Source organism: Equus asinus, chromosome 11, assembly GCF_041296235.1.
Source record: "Equus asinus isolate D_3611 breed Donkey chromosome 11, EquAss-T2T_v2, whole genome shotgun sequence".
In the NCBI taxonomy this organism is placed as follows: domain Eukaryota; kingdom Metazoa; phylum Chordata; class Mammalia; order Perissodactyla; family Equidae; genus Equus; species Equus asinus.
In genome coordinates this window covers 5,446,385-5,472,481 of record NC_091800.1, presented here as the reverse complement: position 1 = coordinate 5,472,481, position 26,097 = coordinate 5,446,385, and the positions used below count along the sequence as shown (strand labels likewise).

General features: G+C 38.3%; 1 long non-coding RNA gene across 1 annotated transcript in view; it reads right to left on the bottom strand.

Moving 5' to 3' along the window:
• The window catches only part of LOC123288898 (uncharacterized), a 42,369-nt gene extending 31,019 nt beyond the window's left edge, over positions 1–11,350 (bottom strand). Inside the window, exons 1-2 of the long non-coding RNA XR_006532503.2 lie at positions 11,216–11,350; positions 6,847–7,025 (exon numbers count right to left, since the gene is read on the bottom strand). This is a non-coding gene — a long non-coding RNA (uncharacterized lncRNA). The remainder of the gene's footprint in view (positions 1–6,846; positions 7,026–11,215) is intronic.
• Positions 11,351–26,097: the final 14,747 nt, after the last annotated feature.

Here is a 26,097-nt window from a genome sequence, read left to right as displayed (position 1 = left end):
TAATGGGGTGAATTGTGCCTTCATGCCATCTGGGAAAGTGGGGGCTGACAGTGAATGCTGCTGTGCTGCCTAGTGGTGGGGACAGCCCACTGGTTCTATACCCATGTAACCCTGCCCTACATGAGTGGGAGTGGACTGAGGGAGAAGCACTTGCTAGACTAGTTTTGCTGCCGACAATCTAGACCAGCACAGTGGCCAAATCCAATGTCTTGTCCAAAGGTGGGAAAATCTGGGTAAAAATAAATGACAAATGGAGAGAAGGAGAAATAATAGCTGAGGATAAAAGGATGAATAAATAGGGTACGCAACAAGGGAAACCCAACGTTTTATTAATACCTCAAGAGAGGCTCAGAGCAAGAGAATACTATTCTCTCTCAGCATAAGTGTACCAGGTGCCTGGAAGGGTGGAGTTATACGTTTGCAGAGACCACCTTTTCTTGTGGAACCTGATAAGAGTAAATGGAAGCTTGCAAACCTGAGTGGTCTCGCCCTGGGAGACATTTTCATATGTCGGTCATATTTCGTATGATGATAGACTGGGTAGTTATTAAGGATGAATGAGATTCTAGTAATGCGCCAATGTCTTTTGACTTATTTGGTTATAAGAGATCCATATTCAAAGACCAGGCGTGGAATACAATATTGTGATTTATAAGAAACATACATATTTGGTCATTCAGATGAACAAAATATATTTCTTACATATATTTCTTTGTTCACAGTTCCTGGCACAGAGCTCCTAAAACCCTTAGAATTTCCAGTGAGAAGAACAGAAAAATACCTTTTGTTACGTTAATGAGGTGACTTTGGGAAAGCTCCTAAGGACAGGGGCTGGTTGCCAATGGAGCCAACTGTGTGATCAGAGGGTTGGAACTTTCACCCCCTGACCTCCCTGCAGTGGGGATGGGCTGGAAGTTAAATCAGTTGGCAATGGCCAATGATTTACTCAATTATGCCTATGTAATGAAGCTTCCATAAAACCCAAAAGGATGGGATTCAGAGAGCTCCCACGTTGGTGAACACATGGAGATTCAGGGAGAGTGAGGCACCAGGAGAAGGCACAGAAGGTCCATGCCCCTTCCCCAGGCCTTGCCTTCTGCTTCTCTTCCATCTGGCTGTTCCAGAGTTATATCCTTTTATAATAAACTGGCAATCTAGTCAGTAAAATGTTTCTGTGAGTTCTGTGAGCTACTGTAGCAAATTAATCAAACTCAAGGAGGGCATCATGGGAACCTCTTATCTACACTCAGTAGGTCAGAAGTACAGGCATACCTTGTTTTATTGTGCTTTGCTTTATTATTGAAAATAGTGCATTTTTTACAAGACCCTCCACCAGCAAAAAGATTGCAACTGGCTGAATGGTTGGCATTTTTTAGTAATAAAGCATTTTTAATTAAGCTGTGTACATTGTTTTTTTAAACATAATGCTGTCGCACACAATAGACTACAGCATAACATAACTTTTATATGCACTTGGAAACGAAAAAATTTGTGTGACTTGCTTTATTGTGATATTTAATTTTTTCAATAGTCTGGACCGCACCCGCAACATCTCCAAGATAGGACTGTACAGGTAACTACCTGAACTTGGGACTAGCAGCAGAAACCCAAGGCAGGGGTCTTTGGAGCCGCCAATCTGTAGCTGGCCAGTCAGAGGCACAGGGAACAATCTGGGCTTGCACCTGGCATCTGAAGGGGCATCAAGAGGACGGTCCTGTAGTACTGCACCCTTAACCTGGATAATCCTATGCTCTATCCAGGTAGACAGTGTCAAGAGTGAGCTGAATTCTTGGGCAACTTGCTGATGTTTGAGAATTGCTTTTTGGAGGTATGGAGGAACCCCCCCCCCCCCCACACACACACATTGGAATTGGGAGAAGATACCAAAAAAGACAGCATCTACTAAGTTGAGCATCTGCATACATTATGACCCAGGAACTCCAGTTCTAGACTGTGAGTAATAGAAAGACATACGGACGTTCATTAAAAGGTACTTAAAAATTCATAGAGGTAATATGCATAATAGCCTAGGCCTGGAATCCTAATGACCATGAGTAGTAAATCAGAGAAATAAATTGTGGTATATTCATGGAATGAAATACTATCCAGCAAAAAGCATGAACAAAGTGTTGCTACATGCATGAACATGTTTGGATGCCAAAACATGATGTCAAAACAAAGAGTCTATAATATACGATTCCATTTCCACAAAGTTATTAAGCAGGTAAAGTTAATATATGGCTTTATAAATTATGGTAGTGGTTACTTTTGGGGCTAGCAAGAGGGATGGACCTTCTCGGAGGACTTCTGGCCTGTGAGCAATGTCTGATCTCTTTTTGATATGGGCGTTGGTATATAAAAATGCTCCTTTTCTAAAACTTAATGGATCTTTACACCTCCTCAATAAAAATTTTAGTTAAAAAAATTCAAATGGGAAAGGAGATACAGAAATCTTTCCTGATGGGAAATAGACTACTTTGAATTCACATCAAATGTGAAGGCAATTAGAAGCGTCTTTCTCCTTGACCAAGTCTGTCTCCATGCAGCTGTAATAAATGTTTCAGTAGCAGAGGTTGACCATAATAAGCACTTTTGTAGGCTCAGAGCCAAACCCAGATAAGCCTCAGGAGGACTTTGTCCAACTTCTTAATTTAAAAATGCAGTATTCATTTTAAAGGCTAATTTTAGCCATCCTATTAAATGGGCTGCACGAGGCTGTTATCCTCACCTTTCCCAATGTTTACTAATCCTTGGAAATAATTGAAAGCAATTTTACAGAAGCATGAAATGACTTTTTTATGGATTTTCATCTATATGAAGTGGGCTTCAAAATTATATTTGATCCTGAGTAGATTACCTACTTTTATTTTTCCAACATCATGTAGTCCCTTATTTTAACTTTACTAAGTCTCATATGTTGCTCTCAAAAAGATTTCCAAGAAGTAATTGTGAAGCTATATGTGAGATTATACAATTTTCTAATTCCCAACTAAAAAGTACATAATTATGCTTATCCTGAAAAATTTCCTATCAATTCTTGGTGGACTGTCTATCTATGGTATGCCATTAATTTTTACGTTTAAATTCTTTTTATTATATAAGTAATATGTGACAACATCTTTGCTTCTGTTCATTTAATATAGTAATATATGCACACATGAACATACAAACACAAACACACACACACACACACACACACACACACATTGTAGTAACCCCCTTCCTCCATCCTTAATCCACTCCCCTGCCCGGGGGTCTTTCTATGAGCTGCCTAACTATACAACATCATTCCTGAAATGACTTATGCTTGAAAATGTGCAGTGTCTTCAAATCCCAGAGTGTCATTTAACCATACCATTTTCTATTTTTCACATGAAAAATAAATCTTCTCTGAAAAGAATGATCTATCTTCAACTTGCTTCATAGTGGTAGTAGTAACAAGTAACATTTATTGTGTCTCGATAGGGACAACTTACCAGCACTTTACAAAAGCCGTCTGATTTTAATCTCCCAACATCCTATGTGTTGGGTATGTGCTATCTCCAATACAGAAATTCTTTCAGAGAAAGGAGAGTAAATACCCAGAGTCACAATGATTAAGTGGCAGATGTGAATTTTGAATTCATGATATCTGACTCCAATATCCCAATTAACCCATGGCTCCATTAGGGGGATTCTTACCCTGAGCTTCTGTGATCCTCGCATTTGACTAGAACGTTCAGAGCAGTTTAAGAGTTTCGGTGGTCATAATGGCACCCGTGTGTCACTTGGTATAATCAGCTATCTCAAAGTTAAAAAAGTACCATCATAGCTCCCGATATGTATACAAGTAGTTAATGGCAATTTGGAAAAAGTTATCTAAAGAAGTAATGAGTTGTATTTTATTATGGTTAAGTAACAAAATAAGCTGTGAAAACCTGAGTATATCTGGCCTATAGATAGCCTCTGTGATAATTATGGAAGACACTCTTAGTTATTACAAATTTTTCCATTCTCAGCCACTCCCACTGCCTGCACTTGGCAAACGGTGTTTCCTAACACCTTTGAAGTTCAGGGCAAATATGGGACTGACTTGGCTAAGGAAATGTGAGCAGAGCAGTATTTTCGAGCTGCTGAGCATCTCATCGGGCTCTCTTTAAGATAGGACACTCTGAAGCCTCGGCTATGCTGTCAGCTTTACAGGATGGGAGAGCACGTACTATACACCAAGCAGTATTCAGCTCCTTCGACGACTCTATGAAGTAGGTGCTATTATTCCCATTTTGCCAACGAGGAAATATGCTCTAAGTCACACAGCGAAGAAATGGTAGAGATCACATTTGAATTGGGGCAATCTGTGCACAGACATGTAAGACTGTCTGGAAGAAAAATGTGTTTCAGGGAAGTTAAGTGAATTCTAAAGAGCACACAGCTAGAAAGTGACTGTAGCGAGACTTGACAGAATGACCTGACTTCCAGTTCTCTGAGGTTTTGCGAAAGTCCTCCGTTAAAAGGTCTCTAGCGCCCTTTGGAGACTACTTACAGAGTTGGTAAATGCCTGCAGAGATTCCTGAGAAGTAAACCCAGGGCAATTCAATTATTTCTCTCTCGCTCTTTGTGTTTTTGTTAGGAATTAGTCTTCAAATCTGTCATTTAATTTTCCTTTTGTTTAACTTTGCTAATTAATAATAACCTGTAAATAATGATATGATGACGCAAATGGTAACTCTCAGGAGAGTTACACATGCTTTCTAATTTGTTGCCTATTTCTAGATACCTAGAAAACTGCAAAATCCTGGGTTAGTAATATTTCCTTCAGAGCAGCAGAAATCAGAAGAGTTAAATTATTAACTGGGATTTTTTTCTTTTTACTCTTTTGTCATATTATAGAATTATGTAGCTGAAAGGAAGGGAGGTTAGTCTTTCCCAGTAGATAGTCTAATATCTAAATCAATTTAGCTTGTTTTCCAGTCTTTAAAAACTATATAAGCAACATAAAAATCAACTCAACAATTCGTTTTATATCTCTGCGACTCCTACAGGAATTCCTTCACCTTAGAGGCCTTTCAAGTTCCATTCCTCATCTGCTCACAGGTTGTCCTTGCCTACAAAGCCTTGTTCCTGTGCTATTTCCTTTCTGTCTGCACAAATTCTCCTGTTCTTAATGTCCAGCAGAAGCTCTTCTCCTTAAACTACTTTGTGTCTATTTGTTTTAGCTCCTGGGATCAATTCTTCTGCACTATTCCTGGAGACAGTAGCATCTACATTATTTATTAAATGGCTTTTGGGTGGCTTCCCTTGCCTGGTTATCTTTTGATGTCTTTTCCCCCCGAAGATGTAAGCTTCTTAAAGAGCTGGCTTGTGTTTCTGTATATACTAAAGACCCTAGTGCGGGACTGTGAATGTAATGAGCATAAACACATGTCTGAGATTCACTGCTGGAGAGTCACCACCTCTACACAGTGGGATCTTATAATCAACAGTTGCTTCTAAGTGATTTTTGTATACCACAGTCCCCTATTAGTATATACTGCCATAAGATGTTACATTATTAATCAAGCAAACAACTGACCCTTTGTTATACCTTGAAAATATCACCAATGTTTCTTTTATGACATCTTTTAGAATATAAAAATGCTGAGATGCAAGCTACGCTTTCTCTTGTTTTCCCTACCAGCATATCAGAAACCCTTGTGTTCCTTTCCAAACACAAATCCCCTCCACCTTCTGAAGGCGCCGCCTACCCTATATTTTGATAATTAGTTCCTTTCTTCTCTTAATCAATTTGTAATTTATATTTTGGTTGTCCTTTTTTAAAAAAAATTCTTTCTTGTTTTGCCTTGTATGCTCAGGTGATCGGCTATTGTTGGCTCTTAGAAAAGTATTTGTGGAATTTATTTAACACCTCAAGTAAAGGCTCACTTCTCCAGATAAGCCTTGCTTTTGCTTCTGGAAGGCTTTTAGAAACACTACCGGCCTAGAACATCTTTAAATTGACGTCGGGTCTTGAGTATAGTTGGACCACCCAAGCATGTGAATTGGGCCAACTTGAGTCACAGCTTCTGCAGGTTGCTCTGTATCCCTTTCCACCCTCTGGTACCAAGGCAGCCTCCTAGGCATTTCCCGGGAGGTGGGAAGTCAGAGTGTGTTCACTTCTGGTTCACTTTTTCCCTGAGTTCTAGCTTCAGGGGAACCCCGCCTTTGGAGGGACCGGGTTTCCAGTTAGACTGAATATGATGGGCAGGCTGTAGCTTTTGATCCGTATCCTCATCACCCCAAGAGACCCTCAAGACAAAAATTTAGCTTCATCTGTGTCAGCAAATGCCCGGAGGTTAGGGCTGATTCAGCACTCAGCTTGACGTCTTCGGTCTCTGTTTTCACTCAGATTTTGGACTTAATAACTTTTAACTTTTAAACACTAAGTTCCTCAGCACCTAAAAAATCTCTTTAAAAAAGTTGTATCTACATTTTGAGTATAACTCTTCAGTTAATTTCACAACCATATATTTAATAACAATAGGTATTCATTTATTAACAAATGTATACGAGAACTTATTGACATGGGCCAGATATGCTTAAATTTACTAATAAGAGAAAACCAATGTTTATGAAAACACGGAGGGTATTATATTGCTATTTCACAAACAAAATTCTTGGTGAGATGGGGGTAAACTAATGGCAAGGAAATGGCTAGTTAGCATCTTTCTAGAGTACAAACGTGTCTTCAAGGTTTCACGTCTTCCACGACCAACCTGTTAACACATAGCAATAATCCAAGACTTCCACCTTGGTGATGACGTCAATAGGATTCCTTTCCCTTAGTGTTCAGAATGCCCCCATCCCTCAGCAGGAATCTGCAGACCTTACCATGAGACACGCTAACCCCTGCTGTCGATCACGCTCCTTCGGAGACTCCTGGTGTCTCAGGGCCTCACTCTCTCTTGAGTCAGTGATGCCCCCAACACTCTGGTCTCAGAAGACACAGAGCCACCTCATGGCAGAGATGAGGCTAGACCACAGCAGTTTCCCAAATGTTCCCTGAAAATCTGGAATGACATAAGAACAGCACAGTTCAGAACAACCTGAACAACCTGAAAGAACAACTTGAAACTGGACGTCAGGTGTACCTCCTCTTAAGATCCAATGGAAAGACCATTTCCTAGGGATTGCCCCACCGGTGACTCCCCTCCTAAGCTAGGAAGCAGCGGGGTTATTCCTATTCCAACTCGAGGGCTCTCCCTCATCCTACCTCTCCTGGAGTCTTATAGCCCCAGCTTCCTCTGCCTTTTCCTGGACCCACTATACAAAGGCGTAACAAATTATGCAACATAATTTCTCTAGAGCCACTGCCCGACTGATCTTGAATATAGCCTCTTACAATATTATGCAAATCAGTATAGCCACTACTTGTCTCAGCCTCTCTGTTCAAGAATAGACTTTATGCCTTAATTATACACAGAAAAAAAGCAATTTATGGGACCCCACCCACAAGAAAAAGACAAGTCTTCACCAAATATTGAGTTATTGCTACCTCACAAAGCAGAAATATCCACTCTATTGTCAGTGCTGGTCATCTGCTGCTGCCGCCACTGGTTACCTACGTTCTAGTAGGTTACAGAAATACTTGCACTAGAGCTGGGCTCCTTTCCTTTGCCCTAGCCCGCACTACTCCCCTTGGTTTATATTTTTTCATAGCACTTACCACCATTAGACTGCTTTATTATTTATCAAAAGTCTTTTCCTAATAGATTGTAAATGATCCTATAACAGGGTTTTATGGGCTGAATTGTGGCCCCCCTCACCCCCCCCCCCCCGCCAAATTCACATGTTGAATTTCTAACCCCCAGTACCTCAGAATGTGACCATATTTGGAGACACAGCACTTACAGAGGTAATTAAGTTAAAATGAGGTCATTAGGATGGGCCCGAATCCAGGTTGACTGGTGTACTCATAAGAAGAGGAAATTTGGACACATAAAGAGGGAAGACACATAAAGAGGGAAGATGATGCAGAGACACAAGGGAAAGATGGCCATCAACAAGCCCAGGAGACAGGTTTGGAGCACATTTTCCCTTACACCCTCGGAAGGAACCAACACTGCAACACCTGACCTCAGATTTCTAGCCTCCAGAACTGTAAAGGAATACACGTCTGCTGTTGAAGCCGCCCTGCCTGTGGTACTTTGTTATGGAAGTCCTAGGAAACGACACAGAGGAAGTTTCTGTTTTATTTCTGTATCCTCTTGATGGAAAAAGAGTAGTAAATAAGAAACAAAAGAAATAAGTCAAAAGAAAATATTAAAGATGGGGCAGAAATCAATTAAATATAGAGAGAAATATATTCTTAAATACCAATAAGTGTTTATTGTACCAGCTAACCAAGTCAAATTTATGGCAATATTGATGAAGAATAAAAGAGAGAATGTGGGGCTGGCCCAGTGGCATAGTAGTTGGTTTGTATGCTCTGCTTCTGCAGCCTAGGGTTCATGAGTTTGGATCCTGGGCACAGACCTACACACCACACAATAAGCCTTGCTTTGGCAGCATCCCACATACAAAGTAGAGGAATATTAACACAGACGTTAGCTCAGGGACAGTCTTCCTCAAGTGAAGAGAGGAAGATTGGCAACGGATCTTAGCTCAGGGCCAATCTTCCTCACCAACAAAAAAAAAGAGAGAGAGAGAGAGAGAATGAAAATCAGAGAACTCTTGCAGGCTTTGCTAATAATTGTGTGCTGCAAACTGAGGAGCACAATGAATGTACAACACCCTGTACCCAGGGTTCCCAAACAAGGTGTCCCAGACACCTGGCTAGAGAGTGTTGAATGCTATACTGACTACTCTACTATTGTGACTCCCCAAATAAGAATGTTTTCATATATCCTCAGCGACAGGAAAACAATTCACAAGACTATAAATGCAAACCCCAAAATGTAAACATTCATGCAAAAGGCTACATGAAAATACTCCCCCCAAAACTATTTTCTTTCGTAGTAAGTTTATGAGTAATGTTCCCAAGTTTTCTACAGTGAGCATGAGTTTATCTTAAATAGGGAAAAAGCCATAAAATTTATTTTTAGAATAATCACATAAAGTGCCTAGAAAGAGAGTCTGCAAAACCAGAGTGCAGAAGTAGATTATCAATGTGCTTCCTGCAAAGTGTTCATGTGAGGCCATGTGTTCGATAAAGGACTTCTCTGAATTGAAATATTCATACACTGACAGATCAGTATCATTGAAGCAAATGTGAGACTTGGGAAGTCTCAAGTGCTGAACACAGAGATACAGGATGCTGAACATTTTGACTTCTCTGGAAATTATTTAAACTCAGGAGCTCAGCCCTGAAGAAAAGCTGATACATTTGCCTTTTGAGAACAAGTGCTATTTCCAAAAGAAATGTTTCTATTTCTGTGGGAAACAAAAACATATTATATATTTTAACCAATTCCATGGAAATTAGCTTCTCTTTAATGTCATCTATTGAGTTGAGAAGATAAATGAGAAATATTCTAACTAAATTGTCCCAAAAAGCCCATTGACTAAATATTCAATGGTGGAGGAAACAATCACATGGAACTATATTTTGTTTCCAAATATGTGAAAAATGCGTGGCAGTCTTCAGTATGCTTCAAATACAAACTGCTAGGTTTCCCACACTGTGAATAAATGTCAGCATGGGAAGAAAAACGTATGACGGGTAACTGTACAAAGGCAAGTCAACCTAATAAGACTGAAGGGTACAGTGAGGAAATAAAACTTACTAGAGAAGGAAGGATTTAATCAACCGACATTAAAGTACCTTCTCTATGTGAGTAACACCTTCTTCCAAACATTAAGAAATGCTGTCTAAGCAAGATTTTGTCACCACTCTATTTGCCTGAAGAAACTAAAGTTATGAGATCACGTGAAACGAACAAAATGAAAAGTTTGACAAATCATGTCATGAATTAAATCTAAGAGGAAAACCAAAGTGGAAAATAAATTCTTTCATCTTTACATTAGCAGCTGTGTAACAGTTTGAAGAATTCAGATGACAACTGACAGGTTTTTATGAATTTAATTTTGTTTTATATCAATCCCCATAAGATGTCCTACCCATCCTAACGCACACATGCTATTCTCCTTTCCCTGCTTTATAGTTTTCCAAAGCACTAATCACTGTCGTATTTTGTATTTATTTGAGTATTTATTTACTGTCTCCCCCCACTAGAATATGGGTTCTATGAGATCAAAGGCTAGAGTAGAAGTATGTATAATTATTGAAAAAAGTTTCTCAATCAAAGAGGTACTTTGGGGCATCATATGTTTAGAGGTTGTATCTAAGTCCAGTTGAGTCAAGGAGTTTTAGAACTGATTAGAACTATTTTGGAATCCCCATATTTGACAAGTACCATTTACAAGGTGAAGATTTCAATTTTAAAGAGGATCCTTAAATTTTATTGAAAATATTTTATATTTCAATATTTTAAATTTCCTGTTCTTAATGCAATAAAAAAACTCCTGATGATATTGTTAAATGTATTGCTTATTTAATCTAACCAAAAGTTAAGTTTTGGAATGAGAATATAGGTAGAAATGTTCATGTTTCTCTAGTAAGACCTTTCTGAGAGGCCACCTCCTAAGTCTGTAATTCGGGGACCCACAGATTCCCCAGGCAGGAGGCCACCAAGAACCTCAAATGAGTTATCAAAAGCTTTTTCACAATACCCCTTGGAAAACTTACACCCATGTCTCTGGCCTCAGCATTGCAAAAGGTTCTTTTCTTTCCCTAGAAGCAGCCTTAGGCAGCTTCCTTTTATTTGAATAATTCTTTTGGGAGACTTTCTTTCTTTAATTGACTAATTAAGTTAAAGGCCACAATATAGTCCTGGAAAAACTTTCCTTCTAAAAACAGCATTTTGGCCTTTAAGAGTTCCAAAAAATGGCCTCCTCTACACGAGTGCCATTGAGCTTGGCACCTGACCTGTTCCAGCCACATGCAGTATGTTTCTTTCAGCCCAAAATGGGAGAGGAAGACACAAAGCCAAAATCGGCCAGCCTTTCTCTTCTCCCAACTTACTGATTTCCAATGAACGCCCTAGGGACTGGCTGCTCAGTTGTGAACTCAGCAAAGCACATTTGGCTATGAGTGAAAACAGTTGGAAAGTGTTAGTTGCTCATCCTGACCTGCAGATCCTCTCTGCATGAAAAAGAAAGTGGCCCAACACGTTTCTATGAAGTTTTAGGTGGATTTTACCTTAGTCAGGCTCAGAGGGAAAGGCAGTCTTCTAAGATTTCCAGAACTCAGTGCTTCACATCCAGCTGGAAACAGCACACGAACAGTTGAACAAAGGTCACAGGTCTACTCCCAGCTGAAAACCCTTAAACACAGCAAACTAAGTAAATGTGCCGTGGTATTTATTTATGATGTTTATTGCACTCACAGAACCGTGGGATAGGATAGTAGCCTGGGAGATTATCTTCTGGTAATGATGCAATTGCAGCTCAGCACTGCACAGCTGATAAGGTAACCGGCAGTGTCCTCCCAAAGATGACGGGCTTTGAGATTGCCTGTCTGTCCTGATCATGAGTGCCCATTATAGTGTGGAAATCCCTCAGCCCACTACAGCTAACGCATAGCAATTCTTTACCTTTTCTTGCAAAACCCATTGTTTTGATGTCTTGATGGATGTGACCCATTTAGACAGTAAGCAAGGCCTTTCTTGTAAGGAATGACATGGCAGGTCCTTCTTTAAGAGAGCTGCCAAGAGGTCATAGGACAGAGCTTCAAAGAGGTCACAGGAGTTAACAGTCAGAGCATCCACGGGCTCTCCCTGACGGTAGCTAGCATATCATTAAACACCTCTTTTTGCTGTACTTCACTCATCAGAAAATCGAAGTCATAATCTCTTTTACCCTAGAAGAATTGAACAGAAGCTTACCTCTAAATCTTTGCTGGTAAAACTAAGCAATAAAAGATTTCTATGAGCAATTATTGCATATGCTTGACCATACTTCTCTTTCTTTCCTGTTTCCTTACCGTCAATGACAAAATTATGACAACTCCACTGGTACCTCTCCCCTCTTTTCCGTTTTCACTGCCATCATCCTTATTCAGGATCTCACTATTTATTATCGAAAATCACTGCAACAGCTTAGTCATTGGGCTTTTGCCCAATACACCTCCAGGCACTTGCCCTTCTACTTCGTGCTAAACACCACACCAAGGTTTGTTTTCCTAAAGCATTCCACTGATATAAACTCTCTGATAGATGTCCACTGCCTATCAAATTGAGTAGGTTACCTTAGTTTTATATTCAAGACTTCAATGTCTCATTCCTCCCAGCCTGAACTTCTTGTATATCCATTATCCTTTTCCTTATATTTAGTTTTAGCTCCAATTTTTGGAAGATGCCTGTGCTTTTGGTCCAGCTCAGATTCGATCATTGGGTTCTAGAAAAACACCTTGAGATTTTAAGCAATAAAATGATGTGGTCATCCCCTGTGCTTGTCAAGTGTGAGGACTTGAACTTGACAGTAGAAGGAGAAATGGAGAGAGAAGAGATGAAGCAAGAGAAAGGCACCAAGGGAAAGAATTTCTAGAAATCACAATATTTGATAAGGAGGAATGACTTAAAAATGAGAGAAACACGCAACTTCCAGAATTCCATGTTCTATTTGAACTCTTTAAGAATGTTTTTATGGCAGGCCTTTCAAATAAACCATGAATTGGTTAAGTCGCATGTTTTTCAGTTTTAAATGGCATGTGTATTATTTCATTTTAAATGCCACTCAAACTCACATGACCTCATTTTTGCACTAATCCCCCATCCCCAACATTTATCATCTTTTAACCACAGGCCTATCAGATAATCTGATTTACTTCCTCAAAATATTTTTAGTACCCAAGTCGGTATGAGCCAAGTCATCAAATGGTAGATTCACAGTTAACTATTATTCAATCACTGATGGTGGGGCACAGAGAAAAATACATTTTCTTCAAGTCACTTAAAGCAAAATGGTGAGCATACAATTCTTATTCTTTGTATCTGTTTTAACAGACACAGGATAGTTTACAAAAAGACTAAACAAGGTATAGCTATGCTATGTTATGTGACCAGAACAGTTGGCTACATGGTCAGTGCTCAATAACGGTTTGTTGATTAAGTAAGATATTCCTCAAAGTTTTAAAGTGGCAAATAGCAAGAGTACCATTACAGAAAAACAGGTGCAATTGTTACCACTTCCACCTCAGAACGGGCAATGGATAAAGAAATTTCCAGCTTATTTGGACCATTGCTTTATTTATAAAAATAGCATGTGTGTGGGTGGTTTGTTGTTAAATTTCTTGAAACCTCTACTTAGGAAAAAAATTTGATATATGAGAGTTTACTTATTGGCCAATACAAGGGTTAGGAAAATGTTAGGCTGCAGCTTGCTCCCTGAGTGAATATGGTTCTGATTATTTCTCAGGAATTAGAAAATAAAGAACACTAGAGGCCAGGAATTCTACAGTGAAAATTCTAAATATCTGGTGAAATGTGTCTTACAAACTAAATCCCAGACCCTTTTCAGAGCACTTAATATACTCTCAAGAGTGAAATGTGTTTGTTTTTAGCAAAGTAGATTAGCTTACATCTTGTGATGGGAAAAGTCTATGTAATACAGCCTGTCCTTCAGCTCTCGTTTCGGAGCAGTTCATTTGGGTTGTATCTTTTGGCCATAGTTGTGGATCTCAATTTTCTTCACTGTCTGAGTGTTAAATCGTTTTCTGTCTGCTGTCAAGTTGTCTCCTTTGGTTCCCAGGCCCCCTCCTCTTTTTGTATGCCACTCACTTATTTCCAAGGTCAGGTTGAATCCATCTTTAGTTTTCTCTCTTTATTCACGTGCCTCAAAATGTCGCATTGCTTCATGTACCTGATTACCAAGCGTGTTCAGTTTCAACTTAGAAGATAAATTATTGGACTATAAATCTTGGGATCAAATTTTGTACAAAACTACATGTTCAATGGACAAGCCTAGGTCTTTTAGAGCTCAAAAAGAGTAGAGTAGGCAGTAGCTCAAGAGACAAGTTTAGAATGATAACTATTTCCAGTAGTTGGATGATTTGGAGGGCAACCTTTTAAGTCCCTTCTATGCCTTCCAAAGCCTGGAGAAAGCTACCATTCCCAAGCTCGCAGGCTGCCCCATCAACTCTTCCAGATGGAACTGCCCCCGCTAACCCAGGCCTACTCTCATTCTTTCTCATGGCAAATGGTCCAACAGATGTTTCCTAGAGGGCTGTGGTGGCTGGAAGATTGATTTTCTGGCTTACTGGGCTGCTAACATAGTATCTTGAAAATTATATCATGTGGATTATAACCCTTATGCTTTTCTAAATGGAACTTCATACTTGTTTGGAAGAGGATATGTGTCTATATGGAATTTCTTTGGCAATAACCTTTATTCTTGCTTCCAAATCAAGAAGGGCAACTTCAAATACTAGAAGACAGACTTGAACATGATTCAGTCCCCCAAAGTGCAAGATCTTCACCACAAAACACTGTTATGCAGCTCATCACAGATATTTATCATATCAAAGTCCAGTGAGTAAACTGTATTGTCTCCTGATGAAAAGTATGATAGTTTATCAAGACTATTTTGAATTCTAAGCCTGCTCTGCAACCAGCTTGCATAGCTTCAACATGTGGATAACAATAGCTAACACTGACATAGCAGTTTACTCTATACAAAGAGCCCTTAACAACACTTTACATATGTGAACTAATTTAATTTGTTCCTAACAACCAGGTGTGATCAGGTTCCCCTGTTGAAGGTGGGGAACTAGTGCACTGAGAGGTGAAGAATTTGCCCCAAATCCAAGAGCTAGTAAGGGCTGGAATCGGGATTTGAATCCATCAGCATCAATCCAAGATTAACGATTTCACTATGTTCCACCTCTATAAGCTTTCTTTAGCCCAATTCAAGCATTTGTAAATCACCAATGTAAATTTTTTCTTTAAAAAAAGAAGTTGGGGGGCCGACCCGGTGGCACAGCAGTTAAGCTTGCACGTTCTGCTTCAGTGGCCTGGGGTTCGCTGGCTCAGATCCCAGGTGTGGACCTATGCACCACTTGTCCAACCATGCTGTGGCAGGTGTCCCACATATAAAAAAATAGAAGAAGATGAGCACAGATGTTAGGTTGGGGCCAGTCTTCCTCAACAAAAAGAGGAGAATTGGCAGCAGATGTTAGCTCAGGGCAAATCTTCCTCAAAAGAAAAAGAAGAAGTTACAGGATTGATCCAAACAAAACAATTATCATTTCTACTCCAAGCACTCATAGTTTTACTAATTTTAAACTAAGGGGGTTAAATTAATATTTATAATAGACCAATCTGTGGGGAAAATACTACAGATTAAGAATCTGAGGAGTACAAGACAGGAGACAGAAATGCATTTTGGGGACTATGGCTACTGAGACAAGAGTTGTCAAGGGCCTGAAGTAAGACAATATTACTATAGTAGGAAAATTCCTCATGTCCTCAGAGGTGCAGCCAGCATCTACTGCTTCCTCTCTGCTTCACCACTTACCAGCAGTGTGCCCTTGGGAGGCTACTGAACTTCCCTGTGCCTCAGTGTCTCTATCTGCAAAATGGTGATAAGAGTAATATCTGACGCATAGAATTGTTGTGAGGATGAAGTGAAATAACACATGTAAACCACTTAGAACAGTGGCGAGCACATAGTGGCCACTCTATCCTACTACTGCGACTACTATTATTGTTGAGTAGATATGGGCATTAAAGATAAAAACATGCAGAATGGCTGCCAGTTTCTTACTTGAGTGACTCTGAAAATAGTGGCATCATTCATTGAAAACAAAAATAGGGAGGGGCCAGCCTGGTGGCATAGTGGTTAAGTTCATGTGCTCCACCTTGGCAGCCTAGGGTATGCAGGTTCGAATTCCACTACTCATCAAGCTATACTGTGGTGGTGCCCCACACACAAAAAATAGATGAATATTGGCACAAACGTTAGCTAAGGGGCAATCTTCCTCAAGTGAAAAGAGGAAGATTGGCAACCAATCTTAGCTCAGGGCCAATCTTCATCACCAAAAATAATTAAAAAATAATAAAAAAAAAGAATAGTCAGTAGGAAAGGAGAGATTAACCATATAGTAGAAAAGATGCTTAACTGATGGCACAGGATGCTAGAAGAAACAAAAGAGAATAGAGTCATAAAAACAGGAGGAGGTGTTGGTCTTAAGACGATAAAGGATAAATGAGATAATCGTAGAGGGAGCTATAACTACCTCTGTAGAGGAGAAGGGAGAGGTTGAGCATCGTTTATACGAGAAGACTTCAGTTTCCTGGATGAATGTTTCTGAGTGGGACACAATGAAATGACAAGTGCAAGAGAGTTAAATGAGAAAGCATTCAACTGTTCACTGTAATGAGTCAAGAAGGAAGGAAGTGAATGAGCCTAGGTGTAAATTAAAAGTTTGATACGGTAGGGATAATTTAAGAGTAAAGAAACTAGAGGCCTCCAAAGGACAATGAACAAGTATAGTGAACATTAAAATATAAGACAGAAGGATAGAAACTTGTCATGGAAGAGTTTGAATTTTCTGACATGGAGTCAAAGCGTGAAGGGAGTTTGAAAGAAGGGGAAGGGGGAGGTCGATAACCCTGATGGTGTCCGAGAAGCTAAATGCTGGAGTGTTGGCTACTTTGGCCATGTGAACATTGAAATTGGACAGATGGATGGTGCAAGGTGGGCTATAGAAGATGATTGTGACCTAGGTACTAACGTCTTCAGTAATGACCAAAACGTGCGTAGCTTCAGTACAACAATAAGGAGGATTAAAGGCTGGAAAAGTTGGGGAGTAGTAATTTAGAGAGAAAGTAGTTTTACCTAAAGACACAAGAACAATTCTCAGAAATAGCATTGAGGAGCTCAAGGAATACCAATCCCTCTCCGGTCTTTGAATAGACCAGGAGATTTTTACCTCAGAGGGCAGCAGAAAAGGAGAAATTTAAGGGTGGAGTCAAGATTTCTTTGTGTGATGGAGGGAAAATTCTGTGACAGGTTGGTAGCATAGAGCAAGAATTTATTGTGAAAGTGGACTCTCAGAGGGCACAGGTGAAAGATTAAAAATTGGGAAGAGTCGGGGCCAGCCCTGGTGGTGCAGCAGTTAAGTGTGCGCATTCTGCTTCGGGGTCTCAGGGTTTACAGGTTTGGATCCCAGGTGCGGAAATGGCACCGCTTGGCACGCCATGCTGTGGTAGGTGTCCCACATATAAAGTGGAGGAAGATGGGCATGGATTTTACCTTGGGGCTAGTCTTTCTCAGCGAAAAGAGGAGGATTGGCGGCAGTTAGCTCAGGGCTAATCTTCCTCAAAAAAAAAAAAAGAAATTGGGAAGAGTGGAGACAAGAGATGGGAGGAATCAAAGAATAGTGTGAGAAAAAAAAGCAGTAGGACATTGGGGGCAGAAGGAGTACCATAGAAAAACATCAGAGCATGCATAGCATGTTCAAAAGCTTCCAGTGGTTAACCGCAACCTCAGCACGGAGAACAAGGCTGAAGCAGCACGGGAAGATGATATGATTCCAGATCTCATTAACTAGTATGAATGTCTAGATTCAGATGTCTGTCGGTTGTCATACTGTGGCAACTACATGTTTCTGTGATGCTAAAAGCTATGCCACCGGTATTTCAAATACCAGCAGGGTCATCCATTACGGACAGGTTTCAGTGGAGTTTCCAGACTAAGACAAACTAGAAGAAGAACTCGGTTACCCTCTTCCAAAAAAATTAGCCCTGTTAATAGCAGCAGAGCATTGTCTGATATAGCGCTGGAGGGTGCGAGGGTGGCACAAAAAGACCTGGCAGGGTTCTGCTTTGCTATACACAGGGTCTCTAGGAGTTAGAATCCACTAGACAGCACTAACAAAATATCTAGATTATTCACAGCTCGGTAACTGAAGAAAAGAAATGGGACAGGTTACAGGATAATCTCACCTATGGGTCAGGTATAGTAGCTCTTCATGAAATACAAAGGGAGAACTGAGTCCCATTTGTCAAGTGTGCTCAAATACACTACGGCTATTATTAAGGATCAATTAAGTTAATTTGTCAGTTTGTTGCTAACATCTGGTATACACATTCTGGTGTAGCGTCAAGAAGTCCTGGAACAGCGGAGCGGGACTAACGGTCAATAAATTTAGATCACTGGGCTTGCAGTCTGCATCTGAACAAATCAACTAGAAATAATGGAAATTGACAATAAAATCTTAGTGGAAAAGGAACAAGAAATGTATTATTCTGCCTTTTCAAATAGTTTGCATGGATACTGTTTATTTTTCCACCTAATTTGTCATTTGGCATGGGCTAATGCATAAATAATAAATTAGGCTATTATTAATTACTGTTTTAATTGGAAAGAATACTTTGGCTTTGGAACTTTTTTGACTGAAAAAATTTTAAATACTCACAGTTGTTGATGATGTCTTAAATGTTAAACTTCCAGTCTCGTCTTATTTTATCAGAAGAAAATTAGCTAAACTGGCACTTTCTCCCAGGAATGCTTTTATCACAGCTCAAAAACCCTTGCTGGATGTGTGTAAAAAGCTATTTGAATTAGGTACAAAGTTAGAACTTCATACCTCCAATTTCACTCTATTCAAATTCAAATATGTTGATAATCATTTCCTGTACAATTCAAGACTACAGCTACCATCCTTGATGAGTATCTTTTCAGTAGTTTAGTGTTCATCCTGTCATGACAGCTGAGAATGAGAAAGGGCTGTGCCTAGAACTGGAGTTTAGAGGGAACAAGTTTTAACAGGATTAAAATGCAATACACTGGGGAAACTGAACAAGCTCGAAAGGAATCAGAGAATTTATAGTTGGCTGCCATGATCAAAAAAGGGATCTGGTAACATTTTTTCTTTGCTTTTTCCATTAAATCCCTGACAGCAGTATTTGATGCTTTGGATTTGTAGACATGATCTCAATTTTAAACTATTCTAGAACCCATTCTGCTGATCATAAACCTACAGGGGTAAGCATTCTCAAGTTTACCTAGTAATAGGAGAATTTATCTTCAAATTGTTGTGGGATTGGGAAACGGAGATTTTTTTTCTACTCTATAACCCCGTGTGGTATACTGTGGGCCACAAGGAGTGAACCAGAGTGAATTGCATTTCCCCCTGCCAATGTCTTAAGATCATTATTACCTTTCTTTATTTTTTGAAAGGAGAGAGTACAAACAGAAATTACCAGCTACACACAATGACCAAATAAAATCTCTCCTTTAAATGTTTGTATTGCCATCACTCCGGTTGTCATCCCTCCTCACTACTTATGTGCTTCTGTACCCACTGGCTCATCACTCCAGGCTATGTTATAATATTGAAGGTCCTGGAATTGTACCACCCCAGGACAAGTAAGCTCAGACTGCAGACACAAAGACTCTCACCATCTCCAAGGCAAGTGAGTCAAGTCCTCTGGCCACCGCTCTACATCCAGCAACCTCAAATAGACCATTAGGACAAAATTAATTAGGGCTCTGATTTCTCTTCACCAATCAATTTTCATAATATTCTTTACTTCCTGGCACTCTACCTAGACCTCCAGTTCTCACTCATTCCCAAACATTTCTAATGCACTTTTTGGAACTGCCATTCAAGAACCAACATTCTGTCATTTATGTACACATTCGTCTTAGAGATTTCTTCCATCTCCTTGACTTAAGTGAAATCAGTCTTCCTCAGTGGAAATCATTTTCCTTAATCTCTCACATCAGTTTATTCTCTCACACTTTAGTATTTTAGGAAGAGAAGGTCAGGTGAGTATTCTCTTTGCTTTTTATGATCTTTCCAATGGCTTTCCCCCTAAGCACTCTGTTTGCGGATCTGTACCACTTGACTCTAACATCCTCCTACCCTTTCTCATTAATGCCATCCACCAACCTCTGATCTGTTTCTTTCCTTCGTTAAAGACTTTGGAAAATGGTTCATAGTCTTACCTTCCATTCTAAATCTGCTATTACCCTGAGTGAGTTTATGACATCCTTTTCATAGCTCATCATGCATTTCTCTTATGGATCACAAAATCTTCTTCTCCTTGTTCTATCAGTTAACTCCTTCCACTAAGAACTTTCCTTGAGTATAGTGTAGATTTATCCTGAATTGGATGAAGTGGTGTAACATTTTGGTTGAAAGCATAGATTTATAGCAAGGGAGATCTGGGTTTGAATCCTGACTCTTCCCTGAATAGTGCTCTAATTTGGACAAGCTACCTAATCTTTCTAAACTTCATTTTTTTCCAACTTTAAATTAGAGAGGATATTATTCAGCTAAAACAATAAATGATTGAATGATACCATACATTAAACTTCTTGGTAGATCATTCTCTCATTCATTTCTTCAATAAACAAAAATTTGAGTATATAGTACATACCACACTAGACAGGAAGAAAACAACCCTCAGCAAATACAAGAAAGGCCTTCCTCTTAAAATCTTATAGTCTACTGAATAATGCATACATTCTTAACCAAATAACCACTTTCGTGAATGCACAATTAAAAAGTATCATAAGGACTCTAAAGAAAAGGAAAGATGTGTTAAATAGGCAGATGGCAAAGAAAGCTGACCTAGACTGGTTATCCACAAGGTCTTGCCTGAAGAGGAGATATTTGTGCCAAGATCTGAAGATATAATAAACATTAACTAGATGAAGAGCTTTGTTTTGTTTTGTGACAGGAGAAGAAGAGAACTTTTCAGGTAGAAGAAATATCATGTGCAAAGACCTTATGTTGGAAAGGATCATTTTGGATTATGAGTATTGAAAGCATGCCAGTACGGCTCAGATAGTGAGAGAAAAAGCAGGTCTAGATGAGGCAAGAGAAGTAACCAGAAACCAGACTATTAAGGCATTTCTACACTATATTAGGGATTTTTGTCATTATTCTAAAAGCAATTAGAAGCCATTGAAAGGTTTTAGGCAGAGATGTCATGACCACATTTGTGTTTTTAAAAACTTCTTTCATACAAAAATTAATTGCCTTTATATGCCTTTTCAATAAATGATCCAAAACCAAAATTAAAAATCACAGTTTACAAAAGTATAGAAAAGGATAAAGCAGTTAGAAATAAATTTAACAAAAGAAGTGGAAAACTTATACTCTACAAACTTCAAAACTTTGTTGAAAGAAATTAAAGAAAACCTAAATACATGGAAAGTTACTCATGTTCATGGGTTGGAAAATTTAATATTGTTAAGATGGCAATACTCCCTAAGCTGATCTGCAGACTCAACACAATCCTATCAAAATCCCAGCTGTCTTCTTTGCAGAATTTGAAAAACTGGTACTAAAATTTCTATGGAAATTCAAGGGAATAGTGAAAACAAGCTTGAAAAAGAAGAACAAAGTTGTAGAACTCACAGTTACCAGCTTCAAAGCTTATTACAAAGCTACAAAAATCAAGACAGTAGTCAGGACTGGCATAAGGATAGACATATAGATCAACTGAATAGAATTAAGAGTCTAAAAATAAACTTTTGAGTCAGATCAGTGAAAACTGCAAAGTAGTGGATATCAAGTCTGTCCATCCATAAAAGCAGCAATTAAACTGACAAAAACTGTCAGAATCAAATTTTTCAGAACTGTGGAAATTAATCAAAAGCCTACAACAACTAAGAAATGGTTTAATGAAGAAAACCAGCTGAATCTTATCAGAGAGCTTTTTAGTATTTTAAACTACTCTAGCCCCATCCCCTACTCCTCAGCTGGGAAACAGCCCTGAAAACAACAGCCCACATCCCCAGTACTGTTACCTATAAAGAAAAGGAGCACAACAGACCTTATTTTCAGAGAATTGTGGTTGTTTGTTTCAACCTATTTGGTGGCTCCCTGAGGGACCAACTCAAAGGGCTTGCCTTTATTTCTCCTAACTTGGAACTCTCCAAGTGCTGAGGTGGCTACTCAGGCAGCATTTAAAGGCAAATGCATTACTTTGTGCTACTTGGGAAAGGGATAATAGTTGGGTAAAACAATAGGTTAACCAAAAATCTTGGCAGGAAAAGATAGTAAGGAATCTAATTTTCAAGACTGCAAAATTATAAAATTCATAGGTTCAGTTTTCAACAAAAAAAAATTTTAAGGCAGGGGCTGGCCCAGTGGCACAGCAGTTAAGTTCATACATTCCACTCTGGGGCCCAGGAATTGCCAGTTTGGATCCTGGGTGCGGATATATGTACCACTTGTCAAGCTATGCTGTGGCAGGCATCCCACATACAAAGTAGAGGAAGATGGGTACAGATGTTAGCTCAGGGCCAGTCTTCCTCAGCACAAAGAGGAGGATTGGCAGCAGATGTTAGCTCAGGGCTAATCTTCCTAAAAAAAAAAATTATAAGGCATGCAAATAAACAAGAAAGTGTGGCCTATACACAAGATAAAAAAAATTAACAGAAAATGTCAATGAGGAATTAGACAGACTTTAAATCAACTATTTAAAATATTCTCAAAGAACTGAAGAAAATTATATACAAAGAACTAAAGAAATCATGAGAATAATATCTCACCAAACAGAGACTATCAATAAAGGAATATAAATTATAAAAAGGAAACAAATAGAAATGCTAACATTGAAAAGCTCAATAACTGGAATGAAAATTTTACTAGAGGGGCTCAAAGGCAAGTTTGCACAGGCAGAATAGAGAATCAGAGAACCTGATGATGGGTCAATTGAGATTATCCAGTCTAAGAGAAAGAAAGAAAAAACCATGAGGATGAACTAACACAGCCTCAAAGACCTGTAGAACACCTTCAAGCATATAAACATACACATAATGGGAGCTCCAGAAGGAGACGAGAGAGAAAAAGATGGAAAGAATATTTAATAAAATTATGGCTGAAAACATCCAAAATTTTATGACATACATTAATACACATATCCAAGAAGCTCAACAATCTCAAAATAGTATAAATAAAAGCAATTGGCAAGAAGACACATTATAATCAAATTGTATAATTCTAAAAACAAAGAGAGATGCTTGAAAGCAGCAAGAGAGAATTCATCAAGTACACAGGATCTTCAATGATATTAACAGCTGATTTATCTTCAGAAACAATGGAGGTCAGAAAGCAGTGGAATGAGATATTCAAAGTGCTGAAATAAAAAACTGTCAACCAAGAATTCTATATCTGGCAACACAGTCCTTCAAAAATGAAGGAGAAATGAAAACATCTCCAGAGAAAGAAAAACTGCGAGAGTTTATTGCTAGTATATCTGACCTAGAAGAATTGCTAAAGGTAGTCTTTTTTTGGTGGAAGTGAAAAAACACTAGACAGTAACTCTAATCCACATGAAGAAATAAAGAGTGCTAGCAAAGATAATTACATTGTTAGATATAAAAGTCAGTATTAATTTATTTTGGTTTATCACTTCTCTTTTTCCTATACAATTTAAAAGACAATTGCATAAACCAATAATCATATATTTAAGTTGATGAGCACACAATGAAAAAAGATGTAATTTGTGACAATAAGAGAGTAAGGATGGTAAAAGAGCCACATAAGAGCAAAGTTTCAGCACACTAATGAAACTAAGTTGGTATTAATTCGAACTAGATTAGTGTAACTAAGATGTTATTGCTAAGAAAATAACTAAAAACATATAGTAAGAGAAATGAGAATAAAATCAAAGTGGCACATTAGAAAATACTTAATTAATATAAAAGAAGCCAGCAATGGAGAAATTGAGGAATAAAAAGATATGACATAGAAACCAAGTAGCAAAATGACAGAAGTGAATAGCTCCTTATCAGTAATTACATTAAATGTAAATGGATTAAACTCTATAATTAAAAAGCAGAGATTGTCAGAAGAAGTTTAGAAAATGATCAAACTATATGCTGTCCACAAGAAACTCACTTTAGATCCAAAGACACAAGTAAGTTGATATAAAAGGATAGAAAGAGATATTTTGTGCAAAGAGTAACCAAAAAAGAGTGGGAGTGGTTATATTAATATCAAAGTAAAATTTAAAACAAAAATTGCTGTGAGAGATAATGAAGAATATTATACAATGACAAAAGGAAGAATCTAACAAGGAGACATACTATTATAAATATATGCACCTAACAACAGAGCCCCCAAATATATGAAAGTAAAATAAACTTTCACATTTGTGGTAAATTTATTTTTGACAAGGTTGCCAAGACAATTCAATAATAGTGACAATAGTGCAAGAAATGGTGCTAGGAAACTGAATATCCACATACAAAAGAATAAAGTTGAATCCCTACCTCAAACCATCTATAAAAATTCACTTAAGATGAATCAAAGAACTGAATGTAAGAGCTAAAACTATAAAAATCTTAGGAAAAAAAGCTAACAGCAAATTTTTGTGACCTTGGATTAGGTAAAGTTTTCTTAGATAGGACGCCAAAGCACAAACAAAAAATAAATAAATAGATAAAGTGGACTTCAACAAAAATAAAAACCTTATGTTTCAAAGAATACCATCAAGAAAGCGAAAGGCCAACACATTCTCAAAAACGTAAGGCAACATTTGCAAATCATATATATGATGAGACTTCTATCTGGAATAGAAAAGAATTCTTACAACTCAATAATTAAAAAAACACATAACCCAATTTAAAAATGGGTAAATGATTTAAATAGACATTTCTCCGAAGGAGATATGTGAGAGGCCAATAAGCAAAAAAAAGAGGCTCAATCTGAGGGATTTTTAATTCAAAACCACAATGAGACACCACTACACACCCGCTAGGTTGCATATAATTTAAAAAGACACATCATAAGAAGTATTGGTGAAGATGTGAGAAATTGGAGCATTCACACACTGCTAGTGGGAATTCAAAGTGGTTTAGTCACTTTGGAAAGCATATTAGAAGTTCCTCCAATGTTAAATATATAGTCACCATATGACTCATCAATTCCACTCTTAGGTATAAATCCAAGAGAAATTTAACATATGTCTACGCAAAAAATTTTACATTCATATTTATAACGCCTGTGTTCATAACAGTCAAAAAGTGAAAACAACCCGAACATCCATCACTGATGAATGGATAAATAAATGTGTAGTATCCATACAAGGGAATAGTGTCCCCTCATAAAAAGAGATGAAGTACTGATACATGCTATAACACGGATACTTTGAAAACATCATACTAAGTGAAAGAAGCCAGTCACAGAAGTCCACATATAGTGTGGCTCCATTTGTATGAAATTATATAATTTATACAAAAGTATAGCCAAATCCATAGAGGCCAAAAGTAAATTAGTAGTTGCCTGGGGTTGGGGGATTTGAGGAGAAAGGACAAGTGACTGGTAAGGGATTGGGATTTCCTTTTACGGTGTAAAAATGTTCTAAAATTGATTATGTTGATGGTTGTACAATTCTGTGAATATCCTAAAAACCACTGAATGATTAAATGGGTGAATTGTATGGTATGCAAATTATATCTAAATAAAGCTATTGTTTCAACTTTAATGTGGAAAATGCATTAGAGGATAGCCAGAGAGAGTCAGAGAAAGCAGTTAGGAGGCAATTGTATTAATACAGGGATAAAAGATGGTAGCTTGGATTAACATTTTAATGTGGTGATTGAAAGAGTGGATTTAAAAATTATTTCAGCATAAAATCAGTAAGATATAGATCGATGGATTGGATATGGATGATTAGGAAGAGAGATGCTCAGAGAACGTAAGCTCCATAAGGAAGAATTGTGATCTATGTTCATTGCCATAATCTCCACTGCCTAGAATAATGCTTGGCTGATAGTGCTGAATAAATATTTGTCAAATAACTGAGTGAATGCATAAATGACTCCTATATTTCTTGTGTGCTTAGTTTCATAAATGTTGGTGCTATTTCCCAAATGCCAGCTGAATTTACAAGAAAAGATACATATCAAATACAAAAGCCTTTGAACTGGCATGTATAATGTATCATGGTGTCTTTCTACTGGAAACAGTAGAACAGTATTGGCTGCAAGGGTGGAGATGAATTTACTTTTCTTTGACATGTTGAACTTATGATGCCTTCAAGACATCCAAGAAGAAGTCTTGAGTACACAGTTGGCAACGTAGATCTGGAGCTCATGACTGGTCAAGACTGGATA